Below are 18,258 nucleotides of genomic sequence, written 5' to 3' on the forward strand. Positions count from 1 at the left end.
GGGTAGAGTCAATATTAGTGATTTAACCACAGAATCTGGTAAAGGTGTTAAATTTAGTTGAAACTCAATAAATTCATATTGATTGACCAATGTTTAAAAATTTGTTTGTATTGCAAATTTATAAAGTGGAAAAGAACCAATAAGAGTTATTGACTCAATAACTTTTATATATTAATGTAGTTGGAGTTTTATTCCTTACGGTAGTGATGGCTTTTGAAAGCCATTTTAGTTTTTACAGTCTCTCAATCAAGTGGATATTTTAGTCTTTTTTCAGTCTTCAGTGAAGACTTTTGGGCTATAAAAGTGTTGATGAGATTGTAATATAGAAAGTACTGTGATTGGGCGCCTGGGTGGCTCAGATGGTTAAGCGTCTGCCTTCGGCTCAGGTCATGATCTCAGGGTCCTGGGATTGAGTCCCGCATCGGGTTCCCTGCTCAGTGCAGAGCCTGCTTCTCCCTCTCCCTCTGCCACTCCCTCTGCTTGTGCTCTTCTGTCTATCTCTCTGTCAAATAAATAAATAAAATCTTAAAAAAAAAAAGAAAGTACTGTGATTAAGCTTGCATTAATGGCAGCTTTACACCCTACTGGGAAATAGTTTTGGGAAATAAGGTTGATTTTCATTTCCCACCAATACATGTATATCCTGATTAAAGGATGCCTACTATAGAGATAGTTATTGACTCAATAACTCTTATTGGTTCTTTTCCACTTTATAAATTTGCAATACAAACAAATTTTTAAACATTGGTCAATCAATATGAATTTATTGAGTTTCAACTAAATTTAGCACCTTTACCAGATTCTGTGGTTAAATCACTAATATTGACTCTACCCCAGGTGATAATATAAGCAAGTCACCGTAACCCCAATTCTCTTGGCGTTACTAGTGAAGGGAAAGGCAAGGATGTTGTCCACTTCGGGGAAGATATGAACATGGAAACGTGAGGCCATTCTACTCACTTGGGAGCAACTAGTCTTAGGGCAAGTCCAGCATTATGAAGGAGAGGAGGAACTTGAATCATTTATTGCATTGTGAGCCTCTGCATCAAATGTCTCTGAGCCCAGCCCTACTTATAAACCTTTGTAAGTTTATACATTAATACATTTAATATTTTTAAGTCAGCTGTTACTTGCATACGAAAAGTAGGAGTAGTAAAAGCTCAGGGTTGATAGTATTATAGGATCAAATTAGAATGGATTTAAAAGCCAGAGTAATTTTTTAACTGGCTATGTTGAAAATAAAGAGCCATTCTCAGTTTTAAAAGTGATGATGACATGATGCAAGATGTCATTAATATCACTGGCTTGGAAGTGTTATGCAACATAGATTCCTTGGTGGAGTGTGGTGCCTAATTTTAAAGGCATAAAGTGAATAAAGTTTATATTAGAGAGAGAACAGGAGATGAACCCAAGCTGTGGTAAGAAAAATAGGATTTTTATTCACTCATGCCAGGTTATTAGCTAGGTTCCTAGGATAAGAAAGAAGGAAATGACAAAGATGAATACCCTAGTCTGGATAACAATAATAAATAATATTTAAATAGTCTTTCTATATGCCTATCATTGTTCTAGGTGTTTAATATACATTAATTCATTTAATTATCAAGCAGCCTTATGTGATAGTTATCATTATCAGGCTTTTAGAGAAAACAGAGTAGCTTGCCCTTCAAACTTTAGATTTCACACCAGTGAATCATAAAACATTCATATAAACTTATCATATAAATTCAAAAAGCACTTTTCAAGACTATTATCAAGAATTCAAGTAATGTACTGAATTAACATGCCTTTAATTTACACTAGCAATATAGAGGGTGTAAATAAAAAAATACCCCTCCCCACAAAACCGCAGAATTTGGCAGGGACTTTGGTCTTACTGTGAGGGTTACAAAAAAGTGTGGTTCAAATAGGAATGGGGTTAATGTATGATTAATTTTTGTCAGTTTATCGCACTATTATTTTATTTTTTCTATCTAACTTGATAGAAATTCTGAACATTAAGCTGTGAGCACATTATGTAGATGCTGAAACAACCTTCATTCTTCTCACCGTTAGCAGTTAACCTATTGCTCTGCAAATGATTCTCTTTTCTTTAAAAGTGGAGGATTTTTACTAAGTTCCTTTAAATGCATAATCCATTTATTTGTGGAACATAAGGAATAGCATGGAGGACATTAGGAGAAGGAAGGGAAAAATGAAGGGGGTGGAAATCAGAGGGAGAGATGAACCATGAGAGACTATAGACTCTGAGAAACAAACTGAGGGTGTTAGAGGGAAGGGGGGTGGGGGGGGATGGGTTAGCCTGGTGATGGGTATTAAGGAGGGCACGTACTGCATGGAGCACTGGGTATTATATGAAAACAATGAAGCGTGGATCACTACATCAAAAACTAATGATGCATTGTATGGTGACTAACATAACATAATAAAATAAAAATAAAAAAAATAAATGCATAATCACTTTAAAAAGTGGGGAAGAGTTCAGGTGTGTGGTAAACTCTGCTTCTGTGTATTTTATTTGCAGGATTACTTGCTGTCTATCACAGAAAGAAGGAGTGCCTGCAGCCTTACGGACTGAGAAACACACCCAGAGTCACGCCAGGGAAAAGCATCATTTCTTAAATCTATCAACTGGCGATCTTTTACAGTCTTCTTTTGGGACAATTAGTGACATCATTAACCTATCATTAATTCAAAGCTGAGCTTCAACTGATTTATTCAGACTATCAAATGCAAATCTGAGTAACTTGAGGCTTTGATGCAATGGTACAATAAAGGAAAGAAGAAAAAAATACAAGGAACGAAGGGCCAGACTCTTATCTGTTCTGTGTGCTGACCATACCACCCTGCCATTTGAATTCTAGGACCTATTTTCCATATTTGGGTATACACAAATAAGGCAAATATAAAGTAATGAACTTTATCAAATGAAATGTATACATTACACATTATAATGTATGCATTGCCCATGAAGAATGTTTGATCTTAAGACAAATATTTCATCCGGACAAAGTGGTTTCAAGATGCACATTTCAGACTATGTTTCCTTAGCCTCAAGTCATTTCAAGAACATGTACAGCTACTGAGCTTAAATTTAACCAACCAACATATTTAAGTCATTACAAGTTTATTATAAAAATCTGATAAGTTTACATCATCAGCCAATATTTAATTTAAAATTATAAGCATGCTAATATTTAGTATGCATTAGTTTCATATTAACTTTTCCTGTTTTTGTATTTCTGTATTTATTAACTGGCACTTACTATGTGCCAGGAATAGCAGTATGAAGAAAAATGGTACTGAGCTCACCCTCAAGTCACTCACTGATGGTCCAAGACTGAACACAGATGACGTGGACACAATATGTTTTACTTCCAAAGTTGTTATTGTTTTTAATAGATTGGCCATTTCTTTTTAATAAACTATTTTATGTTACCATATGCCTCTGAGTTTTGAAGTTTTCACAAAATAGTCTTACGCTTTCAAGGCCTCAGGGACAACACTCCCATTTATAAATTTTTGGCTTCATGTGAAAACATATGCATTTTCCACTTTTATTGAGTTTCCTGTGATATTATCTTCATGCCAAATAACACAAATGCAAATAATTTACTTGTACTGCAAAGATATACTTTATATAATTTAAACACATATTTGCATCACTAAATTATCCTATTTCCTACTTTGGATTAATTTAAAATAACTACACAAAATAAAGTGAAGGAAATGTTAAAAATTGTACAAAGGGAACACAGCCTACAAAATTAGTTATCCTCCTTTCCCCCATTTTCCTTTTTTTCCAAAATTAAAGTGGGGGTATTCCCTTGTTACCGGGAACTAAGGTGGAAAGAATTCCAATCATTCATTTTAATCAGACATTAATTGCAAGTTGATATTCATATGTGTATTTGGAGAGGACAAATAATAAGCCCTATTATATTCTATAGCAAAACTAATAAAGAGATTATTTTTATCTGAGCATAAAAACAAGTATGCAAAGACACATTTTAAATGACCAGGTAAGTTAGACTGTGAAGAATATGTTGAAAAGTTTAATCTTTGTTTAAAATCTTCAAGAGTATGTTCAGATAAGATACAAAAGAACTATTATGTCTTCTGTTAAATGCTTTTCTGATTTGATACTCTTCACTCTGCAGCATCTAGCAATTTTATGTAAAATGGGGTACTAATGAATGCGTGTGCAGAGAATGAATAAAAATACTTTTATTGGAGAGACCACGACTTAGGTCATCTTTCTTTCCCTCCCCCCACCCCCGTCTCTGAAAATGCAGCTGAAAGCAATTCAATTTGTGTTTTATCTGAGGTGATGCACTGCTCTACATCCATTCCGGATGGCGAGGGAGCGGCAAAGGGGTTACTGAGGCAGAATTAGACTAATCAAGTTTCCGTTTCCATTCTGCCTAAAGGGAAAGATGACACCTGCTTGTGCAGCTTCAAAGTGTTGAAATCCTTTCTGCTTTCATGTGGTTACTGTGCATATTCTCTGGTGGATTAAATGAGGGGAATGCATTATAGTTTTAAACTTTGATGCCCCATTAAGATGAATATGCACCTAATGAGCTGAAAAATTACCCATGCTGCTTCCAACCACCCTTCCCCCTCACTATCATGGGAAACTGGCTAATCAGGTTGGGAGTGTATCTTCTGTGTTCTTAAACCACTGGTTATGAAATTTAGCCAAGGACCATATTCGAACACATGTTTAGTGTATTAACAATATAAGCAATAAGTGATGCTTCAATTAATAGGGAAGAAAGAACAGTCTTTTAATAATGAATGCAGTAGTCTTATGCAATTTGGTTAAAAACAAGATATAAACACGAAATCCAGTGGCTATTATTCATGGGCCCCATGTAGTTAGTACTGGGAAGTGTTTTGTAATTCCTGTAACTACCTTCACATATACACCTCAGTAAAATATATAGAATATTTTGAAAAATAAGCAGTTTTTTGTCACCTTAGTAACTCTTGAGGCTTATAAAAAAAAAAAGGCTGTAATACAGCAATTTAAGGCTGTCTGAATTTAAAATATTTCTTTGCTGCTTGGGTAAGGTGATATAAGAATGAAGTGATTTCAGGGGACAACACCAGGAGCTGAAGCCAATTATATTTCGGTGTTATTCACAGATATTCCTACCTGCCAAGTGGAGTGCAGCAAGTTAGTATTCACACTGTGATCTATGAGCATGGATATGAGGCTCAATTTTCTCTCGAGGGAAATCTTCTCACAAACAGTTGACAGAGCAAAACACAGTTACAAAGGAACAAATGAAAAATCTAATAAATATGATGCAAATATTTTTTAAACAGGCATTTTATAATGTGCAATTCAAAGCAAAATTTCAGCTTCTGTGTAAGGAAATTACTGCAGAAAACAACAAGCGAACATTATTCCTGAGCAAAGTTTGCTCCTAAGAGATCTCTTGCTTTGAGTCAAAGTTGTATTTTTCTTATTTACTGAATTTTTGCAGTTTAAGAAGAATATAAATGTAATTATAGTTAGTTAAGTATTACACTATAAATCAGAATAATGCACGTATTAAAATACATAATAAAAGCTGAAACATGGGGCGCCTGGGTGGCTCAGTCCTTGGGCGTCTGCCTTCGGCTCGGGTCATGATCCCAGGGTCCTGGGATTGAGCCCCACATGGGGCTCCCTGCTCAGCAGGGAGCCTGCTTCTCCTTCTCCCTCTGTCTACCACTCTGCCTACTTGTGCTCTCTCTCTGTCAAATAAATAAATAAAATCTTAAAAAAAAAAAAAAGCTGAAACAATTTTGTGTCTTTAGTCATATGTATAATTTTATTCTAGTTTAAGAAAATTAATTGATCTGGGGGCACCTGGCTGGCTCAGTCTCTCGAATGTGCGACCCTTGATCTTGGGGTTGTGAGTGTAAGCTTCACATTGGGTGTAGAGATTACTTAAAAAGTAAAAGAAAAGAAAAAAAAAGAAAATTAATTGATCTTAAAGAGATAAATTAAAAGATATAATTCTTTTTCTTCAAATAGTGTTTAACTTTTACTAAATGTCAGAGCAAAAAAGTAAATTCTAATTTAAAGCTAAGAGTTTATGCTCCTTGTAGATAGACTCGAATTTGCATGTGTATGTGGTTATAAATGCACAGAAAATAATATATTCATACTATCCTGGAGTCAATATTTTCTAAGACTTTTGAGTGATAAATGAGAAGCAATGTCTTAGGGTATAATTATAACAAAAATTAAATAATTATAAAAAAATATAACCAAGCCTCACTTTTCTAGTTAGAATTAATAAATGAGCTGGAATTCGTTGGTCTCTAAACCTAAATTTTCATGATTATGTTCGGTGAATGTAAGCACTTCAGATCAACAAAAATTAATGTAGATATTTATTTAGCCTAAATTAAATATTTCGTGGATTTCTCAATGTAAAACAAAAAAGAATATGTTTCTTATTTTTATAACTCTGGAACATCCTTCCTTATAAATTATTTGAAATCTATTGCACATTAATCACACTTCCTACATTTAAGCTTAATTTTATGGTCCAGCAATACAATATAGCCCAATGCTCTCTCATTTAACAAAGGTTTTCATCATTGTATTTCTTCCTGGACAAATTTTTCACTTTTTACACACTGAGTCCTGGAATCACTATGATTAAAATGCAGAGAGACAATTTCTTCTTATCAGTAATTGCAAATATTTAACAATTTAGATCCTATTTTAGTTGTCAGTAATTTCAAAATAAATCAACGTAATTAACATATTTTAGTCACTTAAAACATTTTTAAAAAGGCGTTTTCTTTAGAATTTTCCTTTCACTTATCCTTGGTTGAAACAACAATTTTCTAATGATAAGCTGGTGTCATTAAATCAGTAATGATTTTATCACATAGGAAAGATTATATTTGAAACTTAAAGCATACACTCTACTCCAAAAAAGTCTAGAAGCATATTTAACTTTGCTTTTATGTTCAACATGCAACACATTTTGAGTATTGATGTGTATGCAATCTTTGTTTTCAAATTCCCTTTTATGATCATATACTTTATATTTGACAAAAAACATAAAGATCAATAGACATGAAGGACATACTAGCAGAAATATGAATATGTTTAAAATGACTTTTTTAACAAATTCATGAATGACAGAAATATATATGAGTTAAGAGACAATTATCAGTGCTATAGGAAATAATGACCCTTTTCTAGAAAATTATTTTCGGTGTTTATAAATGTAGTTGCTTACATTTATTTTTAAATTCTAGAGAATATGTTCTCAATTATAGGTATTATTGCCTTCAATTCTTAGCTGGAATAAGTGATATCCCTATTACTATGTATTCTTTATTATTGACTTCAGCTATTTTTATTTCCCACCCTTGCCTTTATAAGAAAAATGTTAAAACTATATGTCATGCTTTGAAGAATTCAACATCGCTATTGATTCAGAAAGTCCCTTTGAAAGAAGAAAGTTGCAGTCTTGGCCCAGCCATTTTATGATAAACTTGTTAATGCCATTAGGATATGTGTGAAAGATTTTAGGAAGGTCAATGGTACACCAGTATGCCTGTGCTTGTCAGAGTAGTACTTTAGTTTCCCAAGTACAACTGATTTAGGATGTTCATAAAGTCCTCTTATATGCCATTATCATATGTCATATTTCCCTCATCGTTTCCATTTCCTTAAATACCGGTGCAGACAAGATAGACAGCGGCCTTTCCTATACTATCTCATTGAAAAAATATTATTAGTAAAACAGCAGCTAGAGTCTACAGGTAATTTACACAAACTCCAAGCATGGGAACATACAGCTCTGTTGAATTTTATACAAGTATATCGAAAACTCACTGTAGCCTGCAGTGCTTCTTTGTGGAAGCAGGTGTAGTAAAAACATATTGGAGATTAAGTGTTTGCTTGTTCTGTATCAGAGGGGGGGAAAGAGCAGAATAGAGACAATAGATTTTATAAAATTATCTTTCCCCTTTGAATTTTATTTATGCCTTGTGTGTGTGTTGTAAGTTACACTTAGCATATCTAAAATGCACGTATGGAAGCCACTGCATTTTGTGCAGTCAGATGACAATGGGGAACATGAACCATTAATACAGTAAGCTTCCTTTACTACCCCTTGTATAACAATGCAATTGTGTTTTCGATATGAGGGGGGAACCCTCTACTGATTCTTAACAATCGTGTTTAATATCACAATGGCACTGATCTTCCTTACGGTGTCATTCATTTAGGCAGAAATTATGTCCAAGAGGAATTAGAATCCTGGATTTTCTAACCCTGTCTAAAAAGTGAGCTCAATTACAGGCAGTGCCTCACACAACCAAGTTAATTTGTAATGATTCAACTAAGTGCTGACGTGAAAGAAGCCTTCGATGACTACCGGTGCTCTCTTTTTTCCCCAATGGCTCTCTACAAATCATCTCACATACCACAGCGCAAGGCTAGAAGCTAAAAAAATGAATACACCAGTAATTTCTTTTTGACAATGACTTGACACCCGGCTGATGGGAGTAGCTAACAGTATGACCTCCAGACTGTTAGCTCTGCTAAAAGAGATTCACTTGAAACACCCATGGGGTTATGGATTCCTGCTAATAGCAGCAATAGAACAGATGATAAAATTATGGCAGGGTAGAAATGCTTTCTCAATTAATTTCCCATCATGTTAAGGCCATTATCATTGGATGTCATCTAGCAAAATGGGGGGAAACTCTAGTACCTTTGAAAGTTTCTCTTAAAAAAAAAGTTTCTCTTAGTTAGAACGATGCATAATAGCAGATAATAGCAAACCAGACTCTTAGAAATGTTTACCTCCAAATAAAACTTTTATAATATTGATTAACAAGCCCTGACACCTGCATATAGGCTAAAAGATATGCATTTAGGAAAGAATAAAAATGTGCACTTACGGATGGAGTAGATTTTTTTTATTAATTTTTTTAAAGATTTTATTTATTTATTTGACAGAGAGAGGGATAGCGAGAGCAGGGACGCAAGCAGGGGGAGTGGGAGAGGGAGAAGCAGGCTTCCTGCTGAGCAGGGAGCTTGATGCAGGGCCCGATCCCAGGACTCTAGGATCATGACCTCAGCTGAATGCAGACGCTTAATGACTGAGCCACCCAGGCGCCCCCTGGATGGAGTAGATTTTAATATGAAAGTTTAAAAAACTCAAATGATAAATTAAATTACTGGGCAAAGCAGCAAAAGAGCCATAGAAATTATAGGGCAGCAGTATAGTTTCTAATTGGTTTCTTATGACTTTAGGATGGTTCTCATTTAAGCTGATGAACAAATATAAACAGAGAAGAAATATTCTTTAATCCTAGGCCATCTTCATTTAGACAAACTGCATGTCAAGCGGTATTACTCAGTATAATACTTTAAGTACATGACCATTTATTAAATCACCCTAAGATGTAGTGTGAACAAAAGGAATTTCCTCAACATTATGTGGGCAAATGAGAGTTATGATAGACAAAATGAGGTATTATTTTCCATGCATAAATACGTAAAGAGAGGGTGATTAAGAAACTAACTTAAAACTTTAGGTATACATTACATTTTGTTGAAGTGGTCATTTTTTTTTTTTCCCAACAAAAATGGAGCTCATGAAAATCTAAGTCACAGATTTTTTTCCTCATCATCAGCATCACTTTTTGTCAGTACTCCTTGTTTGTATAATAACAAGAGTATTATATTAATGTTGAGTAATAACCAAAATTGCATTTGTTGATCTGTCTTAAATACCTGAGTAGAATAAGGTATACCTAGTTAAGAAATTATTTAAATATCTTTATATGGGTCAAGGTTTCATTTGATATTCAAGAAATACATATGCCTAGAAGATAGATTATTTAAAGAGAAAAACAAGTCAGAGTCAGGAAAAACTCAGAAATGATGCTTAAAATCAGGAAAAATATATGGTACGGAGATTCTTTGTAAATCACTTAATTAAGCTATTGACAGCATAGCATCCATCTAATGCAGGTCTGATTCTTTTCATTCTTTATATTGGGCTATTTCACCTACTTAACATTCTTTCATGTCCCTAAAGAGATTATTGTAAAATCTGATTGCATTTCCGGAAAAATAACATTTTGGTGCTAACCTCGTATTTTCCCTTCTTACTTATCCTGGCATGTGCACACACTTGTCACTCAACTCAAATATGTGGTATAGATAGATATGCATGTCTCACTGCTTTGTACATATACATCTTGCTGAGTTCTACTTGGTAATGTTATTTTAATAAGTTTCTCCTCAGCTCCTATCTTTTTGCTAATGAATTCTTTGTGCAAAAATATTTGGTACTAAAAGAGAATTCATAGATAATCTAAACTCATCTCCTCAATATACTGATTAGACTCCTACAACTCAAAGAAAGCAGTTACTTGGCCTGAGCTTGTTAGTAACAGAATAGAAACTAAATTTTTGATATCTACTTCAGGGCTGTTTCAATTAAACTGTTGAACTGTCCCTGCACTATTCAAACCAACATAATCTATGTGAGTTCATGTCTGTAGTTAAAATCTGTTGTTTGTTTTATACTCATTTTTTCATTAACTAAATTGTATCATTATATAATACATTTTAACTCCTCTTTTTATACAATTAATGAATTATTTTAAGTTACAGTCTCAATGTTTATCATGTATACACTAGGTCCTTTTGATAAATGTTAAAAGTTTGTCTATATGTGGTCTTATGATACAAAGTCCAAAAAGACAGATTCCTTGAAAAATGTGTATAACGAAGACTCTACTGGTATTTGCAGACTAACAGTATTTAGGACAATATTCTCTTGTAGAGAATTAAAAAATAGTAATACATAATAGTAAGTTTCTACTGGTTATAGTTTACATTTACTTCAAAACAAGCAGTAGTTCAGAGATGGTGTAAGGAACACTGAGTATCACTGAGTGGAATGGTGAGAAAACATTATTTAATAAAAATCTAGAGACTATGGGTGTGTGTGTTTCCTGTTAAACTCATATAATCAAAAGAGGATCAGAGTATCAAAATTACACAGTAATTAAGACTGTAAGCACTGGAATCAGATAACAGTATGTTTGAAAGCTAACTTCATCATTTTCTAATTGTGAAACATTAACCAAACTGCTTAAACTTTTCAAGTCTTGGCTAAATTCTCTGAAAAACTGGAACAGTAATTCCTAATGAGATATATTCTGTTACTGTTCAACAATTTATCATCCACTCCCTGTACACATTGGGGTTAAGCACACTTCCTTGACTCACTGACTTTGGGCGTGGCTGTGTGCTTTGCTCAGACTATGGAATGTGACAAGACAGCGCGTGGAAATTTTACACATGGTTTACGCCATCAGGATTGCCCTCTCTTGCTTCCAAGATCCACTGCAAGAAGAACATACCTTAGGAATTAGTGGGCCAAACAGTATAGAAAAGCACTTGGAGAATACCTGAATAAAATTGGTGAGGTAGTTCAGGGAATAAAAACAAGATGGATGAGGAAATAGAGTAATGGTTTTGATTTGAGGCATACACTTGGGAGTATTATTTTTTGTCTCTGTGGTTACATTGCATTTGATATTACTAGCGATCCCATTCCTTTCTTCTTTCCTTCTTGACTTGCTTTTCTAAACTTGGGTTCTTGTACACTGAAAAAAATCTGTTTTGAATTTTTTTTTTCCTCTGAGGGATTTACTTGTTTTTCTTCCAGGAGGAGTCAAATTCTCTCTTGACCATATTGCCAATCATCCTATAGTAATCTCTCCCCCTTATTTTCCAATATTTTCTGTCTGAAACCCTTCAATTTTATTTAATTTTTCTCTTATTCTAATTTATGGCTGAGCATGTTCAGTGAAGCACAACTATCAAATGCAGCAAACACTTGTCATTTTCTTCCTGCTGCTTACTTTCAAGGAGTAATTAATTTACTGTGGCCCTGACACATAGGGATTATTTTGGTTTAGAAAATCTATTAAAATCCTTTTATGTAAAAAGTAATCTTTAGATATTGTTATGTGGCCATTATGGTCAAATATTAACAGGAAGATGGTAACAAATTTATGCTTGCATAATTGCACAAAAACTAGAATGGAAAATTTACTTTCTAACTAGTGACCCATCACTCTGTTTATTTTACTTAATTTTAGGTAAGACCTCAATGTTATATAAATGAACATTTTTCTATCAGATTTATAACTCTGAATTTTTTATCATAAAGTTGGAAATACTAGAAAAAAGAAAAAATACTTATTATTTACTGGAAAACTGTTTAGTATCACATAAAAGTTAGCCTGTTGAAAATTTGATTCCATTATTATTTTTAAAGTGTAAAATCACGATGGTAGATACTGAAACATTTGTAGTAAATATATATAATATGCTTTCATTATATTTTGTATATTTAATACATTAATAGTTATAAATATACCTAGTATATTTATAATATAATACATAATACATTTAATTTATCTCACCCATATTTTCTGCTTGGACCTCTCTACCTTCTCTACTGGAAAAGAAGGCAAAACATGTGTTTTAGATGCTCTAAAATATTATGATACCCTGCCTAACCACTCAATAACTATGAATTGATACAATTGATCATTCATGTTTAGGGAAAAAAAAACCTATGTCAGCTTACATATCAATCATCTAAGATGGAACCCACAAAGGAAGTTAATATAATTAGAGCGGACCATATTGGGTAGGCATCTAGAACAATATAATAACAAACAAGTTACACTTGTCTGTGAAACCACTCTATTTTTGTGGTTAATGAGTGAATAATGAAGGTTCTTCATGAGAAAATAAAAAAGGGTTCATTGATGACTCAGTTTTATTTATTTATTTATTTTTTAAAAGATTTTATTTATTTATTCATGAGAGAGAGAGAGAGGCAGAGGGAGGAGCAGGCTCCCACGGAGCAGGGAGCCCGATGTGGGACTCGATCCCAGGACCCTGAGATCATGACCTGAGCTGAAGGCAGACGCTTAACCATCTGAGCCACCCAGGTGCCCGATGACTCAGTTTTAAAGTACAGAATATGTATCAGTTTTAATCCCTAACAACTGAATTCAATCTTAAATCAGTTTTATTCGAAGATCAATCATATTGATACCAAATGGCATTTTCAAAACTTTCAAATTTCTCAAAAAATTAAGACTGTAAGTGTATATGAACCCATGGAGGGTGTCTGTCTTCTGTAACATGTTATTCAAAAGGAAGAACCTCAAAGATCAATATTCCTTACTGTAGGAATCCACAGAGATTTTGTGAAAATTTAAAATTTCAAATAAAGTATGTGACATTCTGTTTTGAGGTATTGTTGTTGTTGTTGTTGTTTTTAATGTGCCACTCTCTCACATTAGTTTCTGAAATCTTGCAGAGCAAGAATCATCCCCATAACTTGTCACTGTATTTGCATAAAGTAGGTATTGAAGGAAGTTTTGCTGAATAGAAACAAAACAGAATTGTGCTAGGGTTCAATTCATGTTGATTCTCTCATATACACTCACAAACTTTACTAGCTCCATGATGATGAGTAGAAACAGGTTGGAAAAGATATATAGCTAAATATGTTCTAGATAGTGCTATTTTGTTTTCCTTTCAGGCAGTTTATAACTGGGGAGATTTTGAGATTAGGCTTTTTTGTTGTTGTCATTTTAGAAAAATATGTTTAAATCAGGTGATCTAAAGAGAAAGAAAAAAAAGAAAAGAAAAATGGAAGGGAAAAGTATATTGGAAATTATATGAAATGAGATTGATTTTCCTTTTACTTGCAGGGATAATTAAGTTAAAGAAATTCTTGAGTCAGCACTGGAAGACTACAGGGTTCTGCAAGTCATCTTGGACTTGTGCATGTAGAGATATCTGGGTGAGGCAGGGTGAAGAATGAGGTAAGTATCCAAAAGGAAATGACATCCACTTTCACAGCTAAAGCTGATCTTATGCTTGATAGATAATCAGTTGGAGGGCTGGACACAGGATTAGTGATTCATGGAGTACAGGACTTTTGATTTCTCTGACTTACAGTTCTTCATACATTATTGAAAAAGGTCAGAGGTGTCCATGCTTACAACTACTGCATCAGTTGTTCAGTTCTCAGGGGACAAGGGTGATGTTTGCTATCTAGATACTATCATTCTCTACTTAGGCGTTTGTTGAGGGAGAAAATAGGCATATGTAGCAAACAGATGGCATTGACATGCTCCTGTAGAAGGTCATTGGCTACAGCAGAATACCGTAACTACTAGAATCACCATATTTGCCGTAAGCCCCGGAAGAAACAAATATATTTGCAAAAGCCATTGCTCCACCACACCAAACTACTGTGTACTCTTTTTTTTTTTTTTTTTTTGAGAAAGGAGATTGTTCAATGATGATGAAGACAGTAAATAGTGCCCATGAATTTTTCACCATACTTGTGATTCAGGCTAGTCAACTTATGCATTGCCAACATCTTTTAAATCCATACTCTCTCTTTTTTTTCCTCTTTCACTCTTCAAATTTGTTTCGTTTGGCCAAGTATTTGACATGGTCTGCTTCAAGTTTGCAAATGATTGTGTGTGTGTGTACATGTATTTTAGATCCAGATGTTGAAAATGAACTCTGCAATCCTCTCTTGGGTTTGTACTGATATTACTCTAGTGAATAATTTATCAAACAGAATCTTAGTAAAAATCTGTTCTTGGTTACCTCAGAGCTTTTAAAGTTATCCTTTCAGGATATGTATAAATTATTTCTATATTATTAAGTATTTTCAAGATAGAATATAAATTACTTCCACATTAGTAACTTGTGAGTTGCTAGAGGATCAAAACCCAATGAATCTCCTCTTGTCCATGCATTCAAATGAATCAATTAGATTTACTTTTGTGTTAATTGAAACAGTTGCTATAACTGAATTACCACCAGGTAGAGGCCAAATAGTTTTGTGTTCTAAAAAATTAAATATATTTTGCTATCTGAATTTGCGTCCACTTTAATTTTTAGTGACTGTATATGTTGGTGTACATAGGATTCTGCACAATATTATCATATAGGTATCAAATATAATCCCTTTGTTTCCAAGAACATGAAGTTATTTGTCTTAAAAACATTTAATTTTTTTCAGTAAGAATTAGGGTTTTAGAACAATGAATAAAGATAGGTATTTATGGGAAACTAGATGCTATCAAATTAATACAATCTTGACATACTGTTTTAACCTTCACTTTTTTATGATTTGGGGATCAAAATATTTTCTACTTACTTGAAGTTCATAGATGAAGAATAGCACACATTTTGCTGAGACACATTTGTGTCATAGCCCTCAGTGGCTCTTTCCTTGTCTAAACAAATTACTTAGCTTGAGGAAAATTTCTATGAAAATAAATAAAAAGTAATAAAACAAATAATATTGAACTTCAGTTTTATCATCTGTATAACAGGAATAATATTTGTCACTTTGAAAATTTAAATGAGAATTCCTTCTGTACTAAGGAATAGTGCCTTCTTTTCACTTTCTCTTTCTGTTGAGTGCACACATATACATATAATATGTGCATAAAATATATATGCATGAAATAATGTTATTATGTTGCATGTTATTAAATTATAATATAGAATCACAAAAACTTAATCTCAGTTTCACTATATACCCAATAAATGCTAGACATACAGCAGTACAATTTCCTACTGTTAGATATATTAATCTAACAATATATATTGAACAATAATACATTGATGTAAGGTCTCAGAATGGAAGTAGAAATGGATCCTTGTCCTAACTTTATAGTATCTATGTCACAATGCCAGGGAGTTTTTTCTCATCCTGAACAGCGCCCTAAAGGTCCTGCATCTTATTTAACACTGTAGAAGAGAATTCAGAGTGCCCTTGGGGGAGCCATCTGCAACCAGAAATATGCCAGTGAGCCTGAAAGTTCCCTTTGGACCACCTGTGGGAAATGGCAGCATAACACTTTCACTTTTCCATTTTCCTGGGAGATAGAAGGTGTGAAATTGGTTTTCTTCTGTCAGTCATTACAGAGACCATTCACCACCACCTTCAGGAAGCTTACTTAGAGTGGTTTCTGTCTCTTACTTCCCCATTCTTTCTTTCTCCCCCCACCCATCCCCATCGTAATCTACTTAGAAGATATAAGTAGATGCTTAGGTTTTCAACTATAATTTTATTAAATGAAAAATTTTATGGTAACTTGTACTGTTAAATAAAATCTAAACTATCATATTTTTTCATAAGTGTAAACATTAAGGCCTTTATTTGTTTTACATGTTTGGTTTTTTTGTTAGGTTGGTTTTTGCCTGAAAAAAAAAGTATTTAGGTTTGGTTTGGATTGCTGTGTTTTTGAAATATAATTTTCTTGTTCCAGGGGATTGGCAGATCCAAAGAATATGATCTCTATGGAGTCAAAATCTGTTAGCTAAACATATTGATTTAATTCTGATTAATTTTTATGTAGAACAAATTTGCTTACAACAAAACTTATCAGAAAGCCATGGATCGGATCATTATCAAACACCTTAAAATGAATGCAGCCTAACAATCTATAAACTGCAGTTCAACAAATCTTTTTTAAAATGTTTTACAACAATTTGCCATTTTTATAATTTCAAAATGATGGCTCTAGGGGCTTTATTATAATGAGTATATCTTCTGAAATACTTTCACCAGCAATAGACATATAACTATTTGTGTATGACTTTTAAAATTAATATAAAAATATGGTCAATATAATCTTTTATCGGCTTTTTAATTCTTAAAATAAATTTTCTCTTTAAATATACTCACAAAAATAGCATAATGATTAAACATCTGATTTGCAAATAACACTGCCATTTAGAAGCCAATGGTAGAATAGTAGATTCTATCTGGTTTATATGAATAATAATTTGAATATTTACTTCTAGAAAGCATGGTAAGCTTTGCAAACCCACTGAAATTTGTTTTTGTGTTTTGATGTCTTTTCCCACAGAGAGTTGAAGTATATTAATTCATTTTTCCCCATCATTCAGTTATTTTATTGCAAGGAGGCAGAATCATGATCTACTATTAATCATAATACAAAACTCAGAATTAATGTTCCTGGAAAATCTACTTGTCGAGGCTAAAACTGCTTCTACCATATTCAGAATAACACAACACCACACTAATGCAGATCACTGGAGCTAGACAAATTGGGCCTCTATCCATAAAATGCTGAATAATTTAATTAACTAAGCTTAAAAAAACTGATTAACAGAAGAGGATGAAAAAAGACAATAAAATGTGAAACAAACATCTGTATTAAAACTTCAAAAGTCCCAGTGAACAATATGCCTCCTAGGTTTCCAAGATCACTTTGTGCCAAAGGCCTTGCAGAGCCTTTGTTTACAACCAATTCAATTTCTCCAAGGGGAGGAACACTACCATTAATCTTTAATTTACCTTCTTGTGCATTTTTCAATAGAACACTTCAAACTTTCCTTTATGGAGAAAATTTCCATGTTAATCCAGATTCTCAATGCCTTAGGATTGGAAGAAGTTCAAATTAAGGATCAGAATGTGAGTTTTGAAAGTGGTGTATGTAATCCAAATTTAGTTTACTGAATCATGAATTAAAGTTACTGGTTTGTAGTATATACAGTATTAAATGCATTTCCACCTCTTTAATTTTAAGCTAATGTTATATAATTCTAAAATGATTATCACTTGGGGCGCCTGGGTGGCTCAGTTGGTTAAGCGACTGCCTTCGGCTCAGGTCATGATCCTGGAGTCCCGGGATCGAGTCCCGCATCAGGCTCCCTGCTCGGCGGGGAGTCTGCTTCTCCCTCTGACCCTCCTCCCTCTCATGCTCTCTGTCTCTCATTCTTTCTGTCTCAAATAAATAAATAAAATCTTTAAAAAAAAAATAAAATGATTATCACTTATTTATAAGTATTATATTAGCAAAACACATAAGAAATATTAGGATGAACCAAGTGAAAGCACTATGCTCAATGAAGAAAAATGATCAAATATTGGTAATCCATATATACATGGTTAAAATCAATACAAAAATAAAATATTGTAAGTATATATGGCTTTTTAGTTCACATAATATTTTCACCAAGGCATTTCCTCATTTATTAAAGATAATTTATATAGGTAAGTCTTTTGAACTCTTAGCCAGTGCAAAATCCTCTCCATGCATTTAATCCATACAAAACACTTATTTGCTGGAAACAATTATTAGCTCCATTTTACAAGTGAGGAGATCTTTCTTACTATG

The sequence above is a fragment of the Neomonachus schauinslandi genome, chromosome 3 (assembly GCF_002201575.2).
Source record: "Neomonachus schauinslandi chromosome 3, ASM220157v2, whole genome shotgun sequence".
NCBI classification, from domain to species: domain Eukaryota; kingdom Metazoa; phylum Chordata; class Mammalia; order Carnivora; family Phocidae; genus Neomonachus; species Neomonachus schauinslandi.